This window comes from Pyrgilauda ruficollis, unplaced genomic scaffold (genome assembly GCF_017590135.1).
Source record: "Pyrgilauda ruficollis isolate IOZ18807 unplaced genomic scaffold, ASM1759013v1 scaffold28, whole genome shotgun sequence".
In the NCBI taxonomy this organism is placed as follows: Eukaryota; Metazoa; Chordata; class Aves; order Passeriformes; family Passeridae; genus Pyrgilauda; species Pyrgilauda ruficollis.
The window spans coordinates 1,562,220-1,580,329 of NW_024524155.1; positions in this window are offsets into that span (position 1 = coordinate 1,562,220).

Below are 18,110 nucleotides of genomic sequence, written 5' to 3' on the forward strand. Positions count from 1 at the left end.
GGGGGGGGAGGAGGATAAAGCAAAAAGTCAATAATTGATCTGGAGTCTTTAAAACATAAGGTTTCTCAGTAATTGCAGTCCATTGGCATGCCAGTAGTCGTGGTTTTATGGAAAATAGGTTTTCATTGCAAAATAAGAACTTGTTGGTTAAATTCTAGATGAAATTGGATTTTTGGTCGAGGTGTCGAGATGAAAACAGCCACCTAAGTCAAAGTTTGCAGTGCTGTAGCAGCTGTGTATTCAGAGCTCTGCTACTTATTGGAATTGTAACTCTTGCATTCATTCTTCTCCATGGTGCACCAGGGCAGAGGCATCGAGCTATTTGCCTGTGTGGGTCAGCACATGGAGATTCTTACTGCCTGCCTGCATTTTAAGCCAGAAAGATGCAATTCATTTTGCATCAGGAAACTTTATCACCTGCTATTCACATCCCTAATTCTTCACTGGATCTAGCTTTAAAGGTACCCAAACTAATTGAATTGTTCCTTGAGCCCCTTGTTTTTCTTGATGATGTACAAAAGCTGTGCTTCTGCACGTACCTGTTAAGTTAGTATCTTGAGCCATTTTCCCCAAATCTGGTTGATAGGTTTGAGAGAGAAGAGAGTTTGCTGCAGCTTTACAATTGCCATTTTACTGGGGAATGCCTACAAGGCTTTGCCTAATATTCCACTGAAATCCTACAGCTTCGCTTTGTTTTCTCTTTCAAAACTGGGTTCATTTATTACAGCCAAACAGAAGCTAAACTTTATAAATAGAAGTAATAATGTAGAAGCCCCAAATTTTCATGTTATTCTTCAAACCTAGGACTCCGTCACTGAGGGGGAGAATGCAGCTCAATCTTGCATCTCTTCCCAGCTCTCCACCAAGAGCATGATTTGAGCCATCTAGGCTGGCCTCTCTACCAGGTAATTGGTGGCTATTACTGGCTCATTTCACTTTAATGACTTTAGTTTCCTAGGCTATATATGAACCAGCAAACTGGCAAACCAGTTTAGAAACAATAGGTTAGCCACCAGTGCCCTGTGCAGTCCAGTCTCATCGTAGGAATTTGTACTGCACAGAAAGATGCAAATACTGTATTGCCAAAGCTGAAGCTTTTTGCCAGCTGAAAATAGAGGCAGTGGCTGTACATCTACTTGACCTGCCTGTATATCTGCTCTCTTCTCCTCTTGGTGCCCCTGAATGTCCTGCAAAATATTTTAAAAATAACAGGTCTGCTGGATCTCCAGAAAACAGCTCTTCTGGTTTTTTTTATTCTTTCTCATTCTTACATTTAGGTAAAGAAGAAATCACTCTTCATGGGACTTTTTCTGGAGAAGTTCTCTTTTGAAAGAAGACTAGCTACTCCCACACACATGTGAGGCAACTAAACTGCTACATATAAACAAGGCTTTATTACACAAACATGAATGTTACAAATGGTGGATGTATAAGCTGTAATGTAGCTGTTGCTTTCAATAGTTAAAGCCTTATTTAGACGTAGTCATTCTTTAGTCTTTTTCCTGTAAGATCTTAGCCCCTGAAAAAAACAGTGGTTTGCTTTAATTGTATTTTAATAGCAGCCATTATGGTTTATTTTTATTTCATTATGTAACTGTATTTATCTTATAACAACACATACATTTTTACTAAGGAGCTGTGTGAGAAGTCCTGAATTAATAAAACTACTTTCCTCTTTTAGGGTGGATTCCTTTTGTATTTTTATAAGGTAAGTTACAACTATTCTTTTTTGCAGCTAACCAGGAAATATGTCATCTGTATATCAGTACATACTTTGCTACTTCTAGGTCCTAAGGGGCTGTATTTTCATTAGAAGCAGTCTTGTTGAGGGATACGGTATCCAGATCTGGCTAAGAACCGTATTTTACTTCTCAGAGGTAGATAGATGGTACAGTATAGATGCCTTGCTTTCAAGGGGACAAGTGAAATGATTGTGTCACACTAAAATGTGTAGAGCATAAGGACAGTAAATTTCTCTTCCCCAAAGGGAATACAGGAAAATGTCTGGAGATAGATCTGTCTGACCTGTTAGGCAACAGAACCTGGAGACAATATCTAATATCAGAAGCAGCTATCTTTTCTGCTAGTGTAAAGAGGGGCTGCTGAGGTTCACCTCCATTTATCACCTGGTTTGTTACATGATAGAGATTTGGGGCTGGAAACTATGGACAAGGGAGCAAGGAATAAAGATCAGTATTCTGGGAGCACTGCCTGTTTGCACGGCTTCAGCCTTTTCGTTTGCTGCAGCCTTGCAGAGTCTATGCCATTTATCTGTGGTCAGGTTGTACAGTCCCTAGGAGCTCTCCCCTTCCCTCTGATCCCAGCTAGTATCTCCACTGGATCCAGACATCCTTCTGCTGAACTTGTTGTGGGTAAAGTCAAAACTAACTTCCCATCTTTCCGTGTTCTGCTAAGATATAGGTTATAATTTAAATAACCTAATGTAAACAGGTATTTTAAAAATTGAAAATTGCTGTCACTTGGCAGCAATTGCTTCAAAAATTATGCGTTAAATCCTCCTTTGGTCACTAAGTGCTCCATGAAACAATATATAATATAAAAAAATATATAGTATATTATGGTATAATATGTATATATATATATATATATGGTTTATCAAATAAGGCAGCCCTACATTTCACATGTAACTTGTGCTTAGGCAAAGTATTTTCTCACAAAACAGTTCTATTATTCTTTAAGAAAATACTTTAGTTTTAAAAATAAGACTGTCTTGAAGTCAATGAGAACCAGCTTATTTCAACAGTGTAACAAGACTTCTTGCTAATTTCTCTGCATTCAGTCAAACTTGCAACAAGGAGTAAAAATGCCAGGTGGAATCCAGCATCCTTTCGTTACTTTTCCAGAGAACAGGATAGGAAATTAAAATAAGAATTTCTGCCTTATTGTAACAAATAGCACGATCATAAGAATTTAATTATTCATCTCTCAAAAGGACTTTGTAGATTGTAAGGTTCACTTACAGAGTTTGGAAAAGACAACCCAGCAGGGGTCATGCAAGTCCCTGTCTGCTGTAATCATAATTTCCAGTGACACAGAGCTATGGGACTTAATAACAAGGAATAATATTTAACTGCTGGTATCAACACAGTGGTATATCTATTATGTTTACGACATAGACATAAAATATAACTAATCCTGACCTGCTAAGGGGACATTTAGTAGATGAACTGCATTGATGTGGCTGTAGCATTATCCCATATGCATATGTTCCCCTTAAAGCCTGATCAGTTTATATGTTCTTGTTTCCATTGCTAAGTATGCAAGGAAAAATGTATTCTGTTACTACTTCCACTCGTCTTTAATGAGTTATTAAGGAAGATTCCATTCTGTAATTAGCTGGGGGAAATGAACTCCAGAACCCTCAAATTAAACACACTAAATCTTTTCCAAAAATTATGTAGAGTATAAATATTTTTTATTCTCACTCTAGCTTAGTCCCTTCCTTTTATTGACTGGATAATTTGTACTAGTTCCATCCCAGCCTTCAAATTCTTCACATTTCCTGTATTATGTAGCACAGTCTGGCCCCACATGAGCTTTGTGCTTAGCATACATTGGCGTGAGGAGGTCCTCAAGAACTGAAGGTTGGTATGGCCATATGGTCTATTTTGCCGTAAAAAATGGCAGAAATAGTAAAACCACAAATGAAAAAAAAAAAAAAACCAAAAACCACAAAAAAACCCACCAGTAGGCAGGAAAATAAGGCATATACACAAAAAAAGGTGAATAGGGTCGAAATCAAAAGAAAAGAGAGAAGTGAGATCATTCACCAGTGCTGAAGTACCAGAGTGGTAGAGGGAGCCAAGGGGCCGTGTCCGTGCTGCCACTGCCCAATGTGGCAGCACTGGTGTGTGAGCTGACGCTGCTGCCCACGGGCGTGTTTGCACAGCTGGGCAGCCCCTGCAGCAGCCTGATGCCACATGGCTGCGGGCAAAGAGCAAAGGACAGTCACAACCAAAGGGGAGTTACCACAAAAAGTCAGCATGTGGGTGTTCAAGCATATCCTTTTTGGCAGCTGCAGGAGACACACTGTGTCCTGAGGGATGTTTGTGGCCTTGAAGCTACTTTGTGGCTCAAAGGCCACCCTTAAAAGGCATTATTGTGATAAGTTCAACACCACCTTTATGCGATTTGCTTCCCGGTCCAAAGGGGTACTATCAGTAGCCAATGTAAACCATAGGTTTTGGGGGCCTGGGAAAATGCTGAGTTCTGATGTCCTCTCATCCTAGAAAAAAAGCAAACAGAAAAGGAGAATTAGAGTCTAATTCAGATTTACCCCAATGCTATTACATGTTTCTAGTACTTTATCAGATTTTCACCTAAATAAAAGCATTTTTTAAAACCAGTGAATTTTCATTTGAAGTGAGAAACACCTACATTTTTAGTAACCACCTATAGTATTGTGATTCCACAAAAAACTTCTAGGACTTGCAGGCTTTTTGGGATGAGACAAAATTTCCTAGGGAAATAAAGTAAAATAGAAGGAAATCTATTGGTAAAGAGCTGATTTCACTTCCTGGCCTTTTGCCCAGGCTGACCATTTCAGAGAGTCTCGTAGTATTTGCTTGAAAATGTGTAAGGGATACAGACTAGTAAGAATAAAAGCAAGAAGGAGCAGCTGTGAGATGGAGAGGCAGCAGATGCTTGTCTACACAAGCAGCTAATTCAAAATGAAAAAAATAAAAGGAAGGAAGAAAATTCTGAGCCTAGTGAAATAATTGTTGTCATGGAGATTATGGGAGGTAAACATACCTTTTATGGAAATATTTATTGCCATTCTTTTTGTGAGACTAGACAGAGTAAAAAGGCTTTAGTTCACTTTACTGATGCATTTCCCTCCTTTCCCTTTTATATAATGGCAATTCTTAAAGCATTTCCTTCTCAAGAAAGTATGTTTTAAATGTTCCTCATTGTTTGCTTGCAAGACATAGAAGCAGAGTATCTGCTGAAGGGGGAGAAGAGAATCTTGCTGCTTTGCACATGCCTTTTTTCCTTTCCTGTTTATCATGGTAAAAAGGTAAACAGTGCTGTCCTTTGCACATGTGTGTTAAATGTGTGTTCAGCAGTACTTACTCTTGCTGTCCTAAAGGGTTCTATCAGTTGGTACCTAGGAGCCTGAAATTTTACAGGAAATAAAGACAAGGGAGTTCTTGATATGCTGTGGAAGAAGTCCCTTTTGAATGCCGATAGGCTCAAGAAAAAAAATATTAGTGTCTGACTTTGGACTTCCCACATACCAGGATATGGAATATTCAGGACTGGGTTGTACTCTGTGTCTAATTAAAATAGGAAAATTAAATCCATATCTTATCTTTATTATTTTTCCAGAAATTATTCATGGTCTAAGTACTTGATGTGTCTTACCTGCATTTCTTTCATATGACGATTGAAATCCTAGCAGCTCTGTCAGTTTTTTCCCAATTTAAATGAAACAAATATCTCTGTTATGACATATGAAGGTGTTGTTTTCAAAGATTGAGGTTTATCAACACTAAAGACATCAAGAAAAAATAATTTCAGAACACAGTCACGCATTCCATAGATAAGAAATTATGCATTCACAAGGTAGACCTGATGTTTTAATCCATGAGCAGGTTCTGTTACTTTAATAATTTTTTTTTTAATTTATTATGGTTGTGTTCCAGGCCAGTTTTGATTGATTTATTATTTCCATTTAATTATATCAGACAGTAGCAGCAAAGATACAGTCTTTGTACTGCTGGTATGGATATCTCAGGGCTGCAGAAAACACATGAACATCCTGTGTCTCCTGTAGATCTGTGCAGACTGAGTCCCACCTGTGCCTGTCATTAATCTGTTCTGTGGTGGGTGTGTATGTGAAAGGAAAAGTGCTCCTCTGTAAACTGTGTACCCAGTGGGTATGTGTATGCCCATTCTGCCTGTATCTGGACACTTGTGGTTATTCTTCCCTTAATATTCTGAGAACACTTGAGAAAGATATGCATCTATTCATACAATAAAATAAAGCCCTAACTACCGTTTGGCTAAAGACAAAAAACAACCCTAGTGTCCATATAATCATATTTAAAACAAGCCATGAATAATAGGATGTGAAAACAAAAAGTGGCCTCATTTCCTGCATCATTCAGAGTGATGCCAGCCAGAGGCTGCCCTTGGAAGATCACCAGGGTTCAGGGACTGCCCATGAAGGAAGGAAGTGTCATCACTGCTCTGCCGGTTTCAGATTTCAGCCATCATAACTTTATCTACTTCTATGTGGTATGAAAACAGAATAACAATAATTTGTGTTTGGTGCTCAGCACACACACTGTAATTGGGGGGAGAGCTTAGGGTCTGAAGGAATCTAATTTAATCTATGAGCTCCACCAACAGGCCGAGCTCCCCAGGAGGTTGGTTTACATTCAGCAGTATTTTCCCAGGTAAGGCATGAACGAGTGGTGAATGTTGCTTGTTGTTGCTTTAGCTGCCCATTACTCAGGACAATAGGCAGCCTGCAATCCAGCTGCACCCCTTGGCACTAGGGTTCAAAGGGCCTTGGTTTCATATTAGTTGAATAGAAAAGGTCAATAAGAGGTGAGAGACAATTGAACGTGAATAAATAATACAGGAATGAGAGCTGCAAGTGTTTGACTCATCTCTGCTGATGTGATATTGATCTGAACTAGAAATGTCAAACCCTTCTCCGCCCAGAGGTTTAGAAATGCTCCTGATGTGTGTCAGTAAGAGATAAGAATCAGACCAAGAATATATTAGCAGATGCCACAGGGAATAAAGCATAAACAACCCAAGAACAATATTTCCTGTGTGTCAGCTACAAATGAGGTGTTCTTACTTGGCAGAGCACGTTCTGCTTATGTCTGATCCCTCAGGGCAGTCTGGGCGTGCCAAAGACACTTCTCCTGGGAGGAGAGGTCAGGTACAAGGAGACTGTATAAGGATGAGGTGACAGGTTCATGGGACTGCACCTGTGCCCTCACATGGAGGGGTGGGGGAAAGGATTTAAGTCAACGGATTTGCTCCACACTGAATTTCCACCCCAAGTATTTTCTGACTGGCCTTCATATTTTACCCTGAGAGCACCCAACTGGATTCATAAAGGATTTTAGGCATCATGCTACCGCTTCCAATTGAAGAATCTTCAAAGCCTCTGCTGTGCCATGATTCAACCCTTTAGAGACACCTCCCCAACACAGTGATTTTCCTTCCTGTAAATTCCTTTACATTTTTCCCATTAGACACGTGTGCAGCTTGACTTTACATTTGACAAGAATTGTCCCTTCTGTATTATGCTTATTCTTTGATCTCAGATGAATAAAATCAGCTTAATTTGCCTAATGCATAAAGCCTTGCACAAAATGCAGTCAGATTGCAAAAGGACAGGGAAAGGAAATCCTGTAGCCTGGAGGTTAAGGCATTTTTCATGACAAAGCAGAGTTACTTCTGCTGCAGTGATTATTTCTGTATTTTATATCCACTGAAAAAAAAAAAAAGTCAGGAGAGACAGACGCAGAAACCCAACTAAGATTGACTGATCTTCTCCTCAAGCACAGGGTTTTGCTTCACATCCCTGCTCCACAGTCTGACAGAAGAAGGATTTGAACATACATCTCTGACATTCAAGTAAGCATATTAATCACTGAGCTGTCTGACTTTTTTCCTTTTTCTTATTTAGAGAGACTGACTACATACCAGTTTTCTGATGTATTGGAAAGCAACCAGTGGGGATTTGGACTAAACAAACCTCTTTTCCTTCCTTCTTCCCTGACAGGAAGGGCGTCAGTATGTCTCCATCTTCAAACAAGCTGGGAACATGGGACATTTGACAGAGATTGTTCCTTTGAAGTCAATACAAAATTGAGGCCTGTCTGCAATATTGAATTTGTATTCCAAAGGAAAGTGCTCTTCTAGAAATATCTAGAGAAACAGTGCTTTTAATGAAAAGTTCTGTGCTAGTCTCTTGCTATATCAGGACCAAGGTGGCAATGTTGCTGCTATAAAACCAGTGAGAATAATCTACTTTTAAAGGTATTGCTTTTTTTCTTACCCATGCTTTGCACCAAGGTACAAAAAGAGGGATTTCTATTATTCTTCAGCATTTAAATATTAAAGGAAAAAAAAAAATTAATTGCTTGCTTTGGTAGTTCCCAAAGAGTTTCCATGTCAGCATAAGAAAACTTAGGGAAATGAATGTACTTAATCTTAGCTAAAATCTCAGCACTATATTTTAACAAAGATTCCCAAGTAATTATGACTTAAAGTCACTGCTCACAACAGCTAACCTTTCCAGGGAGACAGGAATGGAGCTGGGTTGATGTTTTTGATTTAGCCAGACTCCTTTGGTGGGAGAAAAGCAAAGGAGAGAGAAGTTGAGATAAACCTTCAGACTGTGAATCCTCTTGCCAGACTGATCATACTAGTCACTACAGAGAGAATTTATCCTGTCCTTCTGACACTGTAAAGATTAGCTTACTGGTTTAATTATAATTGGTCATGCAACATACACAGAATTTTGTGGGTGTTTGTTTTTTTTTTTAAGTGAAGGGACTATGCCATAAACAGAAGTCTTTAACAGTCTTTAAGATATTTTTAGTTTCTCTCAGAAAAAAAAAATTAACAGGATTAAGGAATCTTAAAACAATTTAAATTGCTTCTTTCTAGGTGAAGCAAATGTTATATGAAACACCCTTCCTTGAAAAATAGGCTTTATGTAGACCTTTAGACTTGTGTAGTTACACATATTAATGCATGAATCTATGCAATGACAATTCAGAGGTGTGCTTGAATGCATTCATTGCTGATATGCTGGATTTGTGGCAATAGGACCAGAGGTCTGTGAAACTTTGCTTGTCTCATTCCCGGCAGTATTGAAATGCTTCTGCTGTTCAGTAGCCTTGTATGCTTGTCACCATTAATGTTCCCTCTAATTTATTTCTCTGTGTGTGACAAATGACCTTCTGAATACCAATGTGAAACTTGTAACCCTAATTCACACAATGCTGGAAATGGGACAGCAAAATAAATGAGTCTGTAATCCTCTTTCTTTTCTTGATATTCTGGGGCTCACTCAGCTCATGGTGTAAGTTGCTACAGATTTATGGCTTCTTCATCAAGTCATAAAGTAAAAATAAATTATTTTTCAGTGCATTGTGTGCAGAGCTTCAAATTACACAGTGTCCAAAGAAACACAGCTGCATCATTGATAGACACCTCTTGTGCAAAAACCTCAAACACATCCTCCCAGCCAATTCTGCACTTTGAGTTCTGTCATTCCAGTAATAGGTAAAGAGAGAGAAAGAGAGAGAGAGAGAGAGAAGAGAGAGGCATTCCGAGTGTTCAGAATTGTCCTTTACCTGACTGGGACCAGTAGTGCACTGCCTGCTTGGGAGGAAAACCCCCAAGAGAAGCAGTTTTCCAGTCTAGATCTCTCTCTGTGCTCCAGAGTTCTGGGCAAAAAAATATGAAGGAGGCTGATGGAAGTGGGTTTCAGAGCTGTGAGAGCACTGGAGCATCTGGAAGACATGTATCACATCTCAGCATACCCTGTCCCAGTCCCAATGTTTGCAAGCTAAGGTTTTGCACATGGACTTACAGGAATCCTGAACTTGAGTTGATCTGAGTTACCAACCTCCATGTACATCCTTGCTTTTGCTCACTGCCTGAGGGTGATAAGCTCAGGGGCTGCCACAAATTCAGGAGTGCTGGTAATATCCCTGTCACATCCAGATGTCCTGGTCATTGCAGTGGTCACTAGTAAACCTGTTTGTGGCTGCAGCTGTGCCTGGCACAGACTGTTCATAGCTCCTCTGTTAGGCACAGCTCAGAGGGTGGAAGCCCATCGCTGTGTCAAGGGGCTACATGCAGTGTATAATACATGTCAAACAGGAAACCATACAAGCACAAAAATTAAACTTTCCATGAGTAAAACTTTATTGCTCCAGTGATGACATTAAGTGAATTCAGAGTGAGCAGGCTTGGGAGGAATGGCTTCATTCTGAAGCCTGAATGGAGAAAAACAGCAATTTTTGAGCCGAGTACTGATCTTTCACTAAAGTGCCATGTTTTCTAAGGTGACTTCTTTGACCCTAGTTTGTACTCCAGGGTGTGGTTTCTAGAATATTGTAATGACCCACCCTTAAGAGGAAGGAACTTCTCTGGGCTTCTACAGTTATGCTTGCTGTGCATAAGCAATACATTCTTTGTCTGAATTTTCAGGATCTCCATGCATGTAGACTGTGCCACTTAAAACAACAACCCTCTGTGTCTGAAAAGCAGGGTGAGGGGCTGAGTGAGCAGGGATTCTGGAAAAACAATACTTGAACACTGAACTAAAGTGGTCTACCTAAGTGTGTGGCCTTAAGAGCACCTGTGTAAATATGCATACACGGAAAAGAAAATCCTTTCCCCCATTAAAAATGCTGGGAATTTTAACACTAGATTCAGAAAGGCTTGATTGCCATCTAGGGCATATTGGAAAGTATAATGAATGGTTTCTGGAAAAGACATTGAAATGGAAATGTCAAAATTTCCTTCAAAAAAATAAATAAGCATTTTTGTTTTAGAAGAATGCATTTGAAAAGAAAAATTCTTACAATGACATTTTCTTGTGGCTACCCACATCAGAAATGAGAAGTGGCTATTATCCAGTGACATAAAAGTAGGTTACTGAAATTACTGGAGCTTTAGTGTTCCAGCTTGCCTGGCACTAAGTCTGATGTCTGTTCTTTAGATAAAAGATTTTATATGGCCTGTTACTTTATATAAAGTAACAGGCAGCTTTCTTATTATCTTCAGATTTTGAACATATGAAGATTATAAGCATTAAAAAACCCTGTCTATACATTCTGGAGAGACACTGCTGCACAGTATTGATGATAATCTAAGACTCTTTTGCTTCATTGCACTAATGCCATAATTCTTAAATTGGACAGTCCAGGATGTCCCGCCTATGTCTAGGCAGGAAATTGAGCCTAATTTTCATTCCTGCAGTTATCTGCCTAATGATGGCTGGATGAGTGTGGGGCACTATGCACTGCAGTTACCTGTGATAAGTTCAGCTGAAAAAAGCATGCAGTTAGTTTTCCAGAGCTATCTGCTTGGCACATACCTTCAAAAAGAAACTATAAAGAGAGGAGACACTAGTGTTGCATTTATTGTCTTGATTTTATGTGTATCAGCCCTTGGCAGGACTAAATGACAGTGAAATCAACAGTCATAAACAGAGCAAGAACAAAGCTTGTGGTATAAGCTGTTTTCTTTGTTCTTTGTTTGCAATGCTTGTGAATACAAAGTTAAAACACTAAGCAGCTGTTATCTCCTGTTTGTGGCTTAGAGCAAAGGCTCACCAAACACCAGAATTTTACATAGTTCCATATCAAAATCATGATTCAAGCCTGTCCTGATCAAAACAAAGCTCACTCCTTCCTCAAAATACTGATGCAAATGGAGCAAATTTTACTTTTGTGTTTTTCTGTTGACTTTATAGGTCGGGTGTGCTGATAGCACCATAAACATTTTTGGTTATCTCCTCTTTCTGTAGCACAGTCTGAAACCCTTAGCAGAATCCTCATGGGCAAATAATAGTACACCCCTTGAGGAATACATTCTATTGCAACCATGTTGTCCAGTTGTCATTCTATTTGTCTTTTAAGTTGAAACAACAGAATCGCTGTATAGCTTTTTCATAGTCTTGAAAAAGGACTGTGAATAATTCACAAACCTGTTGAGACCAAAGACAGGCGTACTGATGGTCTGTGTGGGGTCAGAGAGAAACCATACCTTGCTTTCTGTGCTTAGAAAGCAAACCATAGTGTCATTCAGGGTGAAAACATTGCTTTATCATGGTCATGTTGAAAGTTGCTTAAGAGCACATGTTGTAGTTGGATGTAAACACAGACATGTGGTAAGTGTTCTTCTAGAAAATGGTTGGAAGGCTTTAACCAATAGATCTGCAATCCTTATTCAGCTGGTCCTCGCAATCTGTGTCCTTTGAAGCCAAGTTTCTGCAGGTTTCTAAAAGTTTATTGCTGGGTGATGGTCCAAAACCAGTTCCCTAAACTGTTTCAAATTCTTGTAAAATACAGGGAAGGAAAATATTGCTTCTTAATTAAAAAAATTAAAAAGGCAATATCAGAGAGAAAGGAGACAGAGAGCTTCCGTTGCCTTAGTAGAAATGCATTGTAACAGAGCAGAATTCTGAATGCCAAGTGTCTCAAATACCAATATCAACAGATTTCTCCAGACATCATAGGCAGATATATTAGCTAAAAGACTAAAGCACTGTTTCTGGAAGATGCTGAATTTCCCTCAACTCCCTTTGAACTCACTGGGAAAGCTAAGGGTGTCCAGGGCAGGAGAAATTATAAAGGTGTTGGACAATGGCATTCATCATCTTGCTTCCTAAAATGCACTTTGGGTTTCTTTTTGTCTCTCATCACTTCTACATTAAAGCTCAGAGATAGGGTAGATATTAAAATATCATAAATTTATAATTGCTTACTAAAGTCAATTCACAGATGACCTTGAAAAATAATTAATCCAGTAAGCCTATAAAAGAGGATGACACAGTCATTCTGATTAAGATTGGAGCAGGTGATAGAAGAGAGATTGTGGTGAGAATGAAAGATGACAGAGAAGATTAAAGCACACAGTATATGAAAGGGTTTCTTCAGGGATTTCCTCTTCCCTTGCTTCCTAACAAAAAAACACAGATTCAAGCTGACAGTATAAATATGTTATACATTCAGTATTTGGTCAACAGCTACCTGTAAAGCAGGCAATTTAAAATTCTGACAAAGTATTATCAGCTCAGATTTTTCCATATTAGAAGGAGAGTCTTTCTATAAAAATGTAACCTTAATTAATAAGTATTCAAGAATCTAGGATTTATTTCTAGATTTATTTTCCTTGTCTTTTAAAGCAACCTTTTATTGTTATTTTACCTTGGCAAAGACTGTGAGGAATAACAGACAGGTAGTGGATGGTGAGAGAAAGGGGTTTCCTCAGCATTGTTCAAAGCAGGATAAAACTGCATGTCCTTAAATGATTAATATTATTTTTAAAATATGGAACTTCGGGGTTATTCTTCAAATCAGGCAGCTAGCATCCTCAAATGTCTCTTTGCAGCATATCTGGAAGGGACTGACTAACATTCATGGGTTTGTATGGTCTAGAAGTTTAGACACTTAAATGGATGGAAAGGAGAGAGAAAAATCTGAAACCAGCTTCATAGACCAAAAAGGAGTCTTGTGGAACTGAAGACCAAGGGGAGCTGGAGTGGCTGCTACAGAACAGCTGTAAGTGCAGATGCCCCAGCAATCTTACTCAGACACTTCTAAACTTTCTTACTCTGGGTGGCTTCTTGACAAAACTTTTAAAATAAACAGGGAAAACTTCAGCTGACATGAAATGGTTGTGCTCTGATTTCCTGTATTTGCCAGGTGACGGGAAGTATTTCCAGTTCTGAGTTCTACAGCTCCTTACTAGTGATCCCCAAGGGCAAGAAGACAGCTGTTTTCAAACCATTAGGAGCTATGTATCGAGATCTACCTTCAGGGCAAAACCTTGAAAGTTTAGTGCTGACTTCCATAACCTTCATGTCAGATGTAAAAATGCAGCGCTGTTTAACAATAAAATCAAAGAACACAAGCAGTAGGCACACTTATTAAAATGAGCAAAGCACTGCATCAAACATAAAATTTCTTCCTCAAGGTATGAAAAGTGACAAATGATTTTTATGTTTCTTAATGTATTTCTGGAGGCTTTCCCATTAAATAAGTAAAATCCAAACAGAAATGACAGTTGTCTTGCAGAAGTGAAAACTTTGTTTCAAATCAGAAACAGTGTACCTGCTTCAGTGAATTTTAACCTAGTTTTAATCCTCTGTGATCAGACAAAATCACTATATAGATACTAGGGTGGGAGAGACACAGGGAGTTACATCTGTGGCAGAAACACCAGAACAGCAAATAATCTGTAGATGATGGCATGTCCAACTCTCAAGGAAAGGTTTTGTCAAATAGAGTTATGAATGCATAAATATGGATGATTGAGGAAAATATTTTAGTGCTGAAATAGTGCCACTTTCACTTAAAATTTCTAGGTCAATATTGTCCCTAAAAAACAGGAACCATCATAAAAACAAAGGTAAAAGAGACAAACATTAGACTGTTGTAATTCTCTGGGATTTTCTCAGCTGTTAGTTATTAATATTTATTTAATTACAGAAGTTCATACAGTTGTTATTAAGCTTAACTTGGTTTGCTCTTTACAGGTGCAGCTATCCTTCTCATATTATTAGACTGAATATGAAAACACAATGTTTAATATTAGATTTGATGTTGTTTGTTATTCCATATTTTAACTAACATAATATTATTTGATAGTGAGCCATTTTATTTTTCTTTGTGTCAGTTAATGATGTGGTTTCATGCTGTGGTTTTAATTTGATAAAATATATGCAACTGGACAATCTTGTCAAATGTATTACATAAGTAGGCAGATAATGAAAATTGACTTTATGGTTAGTAACTCATTACTGTTCTCATATCCTTCAAAATCAAATCACTTCAAATTGTTTACTTTCATTGGGTACAATCATTGCATTTAACTACACAGACCACATTCAGAAGAGCCCAAGCAATTTCTTCAATGTTACTTTAATTATGCAGTACATAGTAAAAACAATTTATTACTGGGACAGGTACATTACACTTATTTGAATGTAAGTCATGCTCACTCCCATGAACGCTTTTTTTTTTTTTGCTTTCAAAAAAGGGAGCACAGAAACACGTATTATCTTGTTCAATATCCTATTTCCAACAGCAGCCAACACCAAATGCTTCCAAGGGGCAAAAAAGACCCTTCAGTTAAAGACTAGTGAGTCTACTGCACAGACTTCTGCAAAGACTACCTTGTTGGAGTAGATGATGTGAGGTTCAACTCAATTATCTTTCAGAAGATGTCTTCCAGTCCAAACCTTTCTATGATTCTATGAATACAAGGAAAGATAATATCTTCAGACACTATTTCCTTGAAATCTGGAGAGCTTACATCTTAGACTATTCCAGGACAATCCAATACATCTTTTACATTTATTCATACCTCCCTAAGGTTCTATCCACTCAAATCCACAGGGGATTTGGAATATTGTAACAGTTACAGCTCTTTCTAAGTTTCATACCTGTACAAAGGAAAAGGGAAAGCAAAACTAAGATTTAATTGTGCCATTGCCTGAGGCATTAAGGAATTTTGTTAAACACCAACACCATCATGCTGTATTGCTACTGCTGGGGGATAAGGCTTTTCTTCATGCCATTGATAAGTCTGTGCTTCTTCTTATGCTTGACAAGCTTAGAAACAAGTACTAATGCAAAATTTCAGAAGTGCCAGTTCAGTTGCTTTGAGGTAACAAACATGACAAGTACAGTCTGAGAAGTTTAAAGTTCAGCTGAAGTTTCTGACTAGGTGCTCTGAGAAGAACTTAAACCCCCAGAAAGGTTTGCAATGGTCTGGTCAGATGAGGGAAGAACAGCAGCTCTTTTTCAGTGTTATATTATTTTGTCAAGAAATTGTCAATTTGAATGTCTAACCCACAGTCACCCTGTGTCTGTACTTTCAGCTCATAGTCTCAGGAAAACATTTACGTTTCACATTTACATACATTTTCGCTCAGAGTCATTGATAGTTCCCTGTACACAACAGGGATGCTTAGGAGCAGATATACATGCAGTGCTTTAAGAAGTCTATTTTATTAAGATCTAGTTATGAAGTTACAACAGGTACATTATCAAAATTGCTTTATAACAGTCCAAACACACTAGAACAAGAGCTGCTCTGGAGGTTGGGTGGCAGGGCCAGGTAGGCACCAGGCTCTGCTCCCTGGCACAGCTTCCTCCCCAATGGACTGTGCCACCCGTGTTTGGCTTCACAGGCAGCCTTTCCTTCCTCCCCCACCTCCCACCAGCCCAGCACAGCCTGCCCAAGTAGGTTGCATGAGTCCATAGTACAGCTTTAGCTGTCTCCTTCTGGAATCCTGAATGAGCACACAAAGGAGAGGGGACCTGCTAGACCTCACAGCCTGTAACTTTATCGCTGCTTTGGTTATTGCTTTTCCTTTCCTAATGCCACATGATAAGGTTGAAAAGCCAGGAGGAAGGACACATTGTAGGTTTCATTAATCCTTTCTCTTTGGAGAGCTGGATATTAACTCTTGATTACATTTCAGGCTCCATTTCCATCCAGGTACAGCAAGATCCCAGTGGGTTTAGGCAGAAGTGAGCATTTTCAGCAGTTTCTGGTCTCAGTCTCAGACTATTGCAATGTTGCTCCCTTTTATCTGAGAATAAACATCTTGTCTTTGCTTCTGAAATATAGCCAGGCTCTGTTACAAGCTCAGTGTACTGCTCAGAGATGCCTTGCCAAGCTTTACACGCAGATCTTCTGTTGTTTCTAGTGCTGCTGAATAATTCTTCCTGTTTCTCTAGTTTCTTGTCTATGGATGAGCATCTTGGTGAACAAGAAAATGTGCTGCTGTCTAAAGCCCTGATCCTGCCAGGTGAGAAATGCCCTCAGTTCTTAATAAATCATCACTCCAACAAATGCTGAGATTGCATATACACTGTAGGTCCAGAAATTAGCACACAGCTCCATGTCACTCACCAGTATCAGACATGCTGCTGTTCTACATCCAAATGCCCTCTGGAGCTGCATCAGCAGCTTCCATAGTCCTGGCAGGAGGCTTTCATTTCCCTGGTGGAGGCCACAGCTCTTGACCTTATACTGAAATCAGGCTCCAGGGAGAGAAGTGATTATTTTTCCAGTCCGTGCCTAAAATTAATATTTCAATGTTTTACCAAGTGGCTGTTTAATGTAAAACTCAAACACGTTTAGAAATAAGTTCCCAATGCTATTCCTTCTCTAATAAACATCTGAACTTCCAGCATAGTGTCTGGTGTTCAGCTCTTGAATGTTGTCTTTGTCTGTAGTTCTTTGAGTTCTGCAGGGAGGATATATCAGCTTCAACTGAAAGCAGCAAAAGCACTTTTGTATGTTTTGCTTAATTAGAAGCCAGATGGTTATGAATTCTCTGCTGGGAGAGACACGATAATGAATGCCTTCCTGAGGGGGAACTGAGCTGATTCCTTTTCCCTGGATGACAGTGAGCTGGCCACAAAGGCCTCCAATGGCCCCATTTGTGGCACAAGCAGAATCAGCAAGTTTTTGATTCTTGTCTCCAGATCAAATATTTAAGAGATATAAGCAAAGTGATATATAAGTGATAGGCTCTATGGTATTTTAACACACTACAACAAATCTCTTTATAATCATAATTTTTATTAAAAATTGAGTGAAATCAGAACTGGACATATAATTTTTCAAGTTTGAATCTTCAAATAGCATCAAAATACTTCATGCAGATTATCTGATCTTGAATCTGTTTGTGATGATTAATAAACTGTGAACACAGGCATGAACTGTTTTCAAACTGCTGTTAACACTTGCACATTTGACAGATTTTCTGAACAAGAGGATATGAGAACACTGCCACTTTTTTGTGCTAAAAAATGTCAGTTTATGTTATGTTAAACCTTCATGTTATAGCACAAACAATTTATAAAATCATGTTTTTCTACTCATAAATGCAATCTACAAATATTGTTTTCCAGTAAGTATTTCTAATTCCTTTGCTGTATTAATAACTGCAGGAATATTCATAAAAGCAGTCATCATTTTAACACATTTAATTAAGAAAAACTAGATGTCTTTAACAGCTGCTCTTTACTCTGGGATTAGGCTACATATAAGTCTTAGGTAAAATTAATAAGGGAAAACTGTGATGTTCAGAAATTGACACCATGCAAGGTTCATCACATGCTCTTCTGTGCTGGTTTTAGGGACGAGCTATGTTAAAAAAATGATGAATTAAGTAATCCTCCTTTTTTGCTCTGTCTCACAAAATATCTTCGAACTCTTGGCCAGACCACCCAGATCCCAGCCCAGAGAGTGCAAAACACTTTTAGGCTGTGGTGTTACGTAAAGGGTACTTTTGTGGGATTAAGAACGGAGACGGTTTCTTAATTGTCCTGTGCTGGTTAGCAGCTGATGAATGA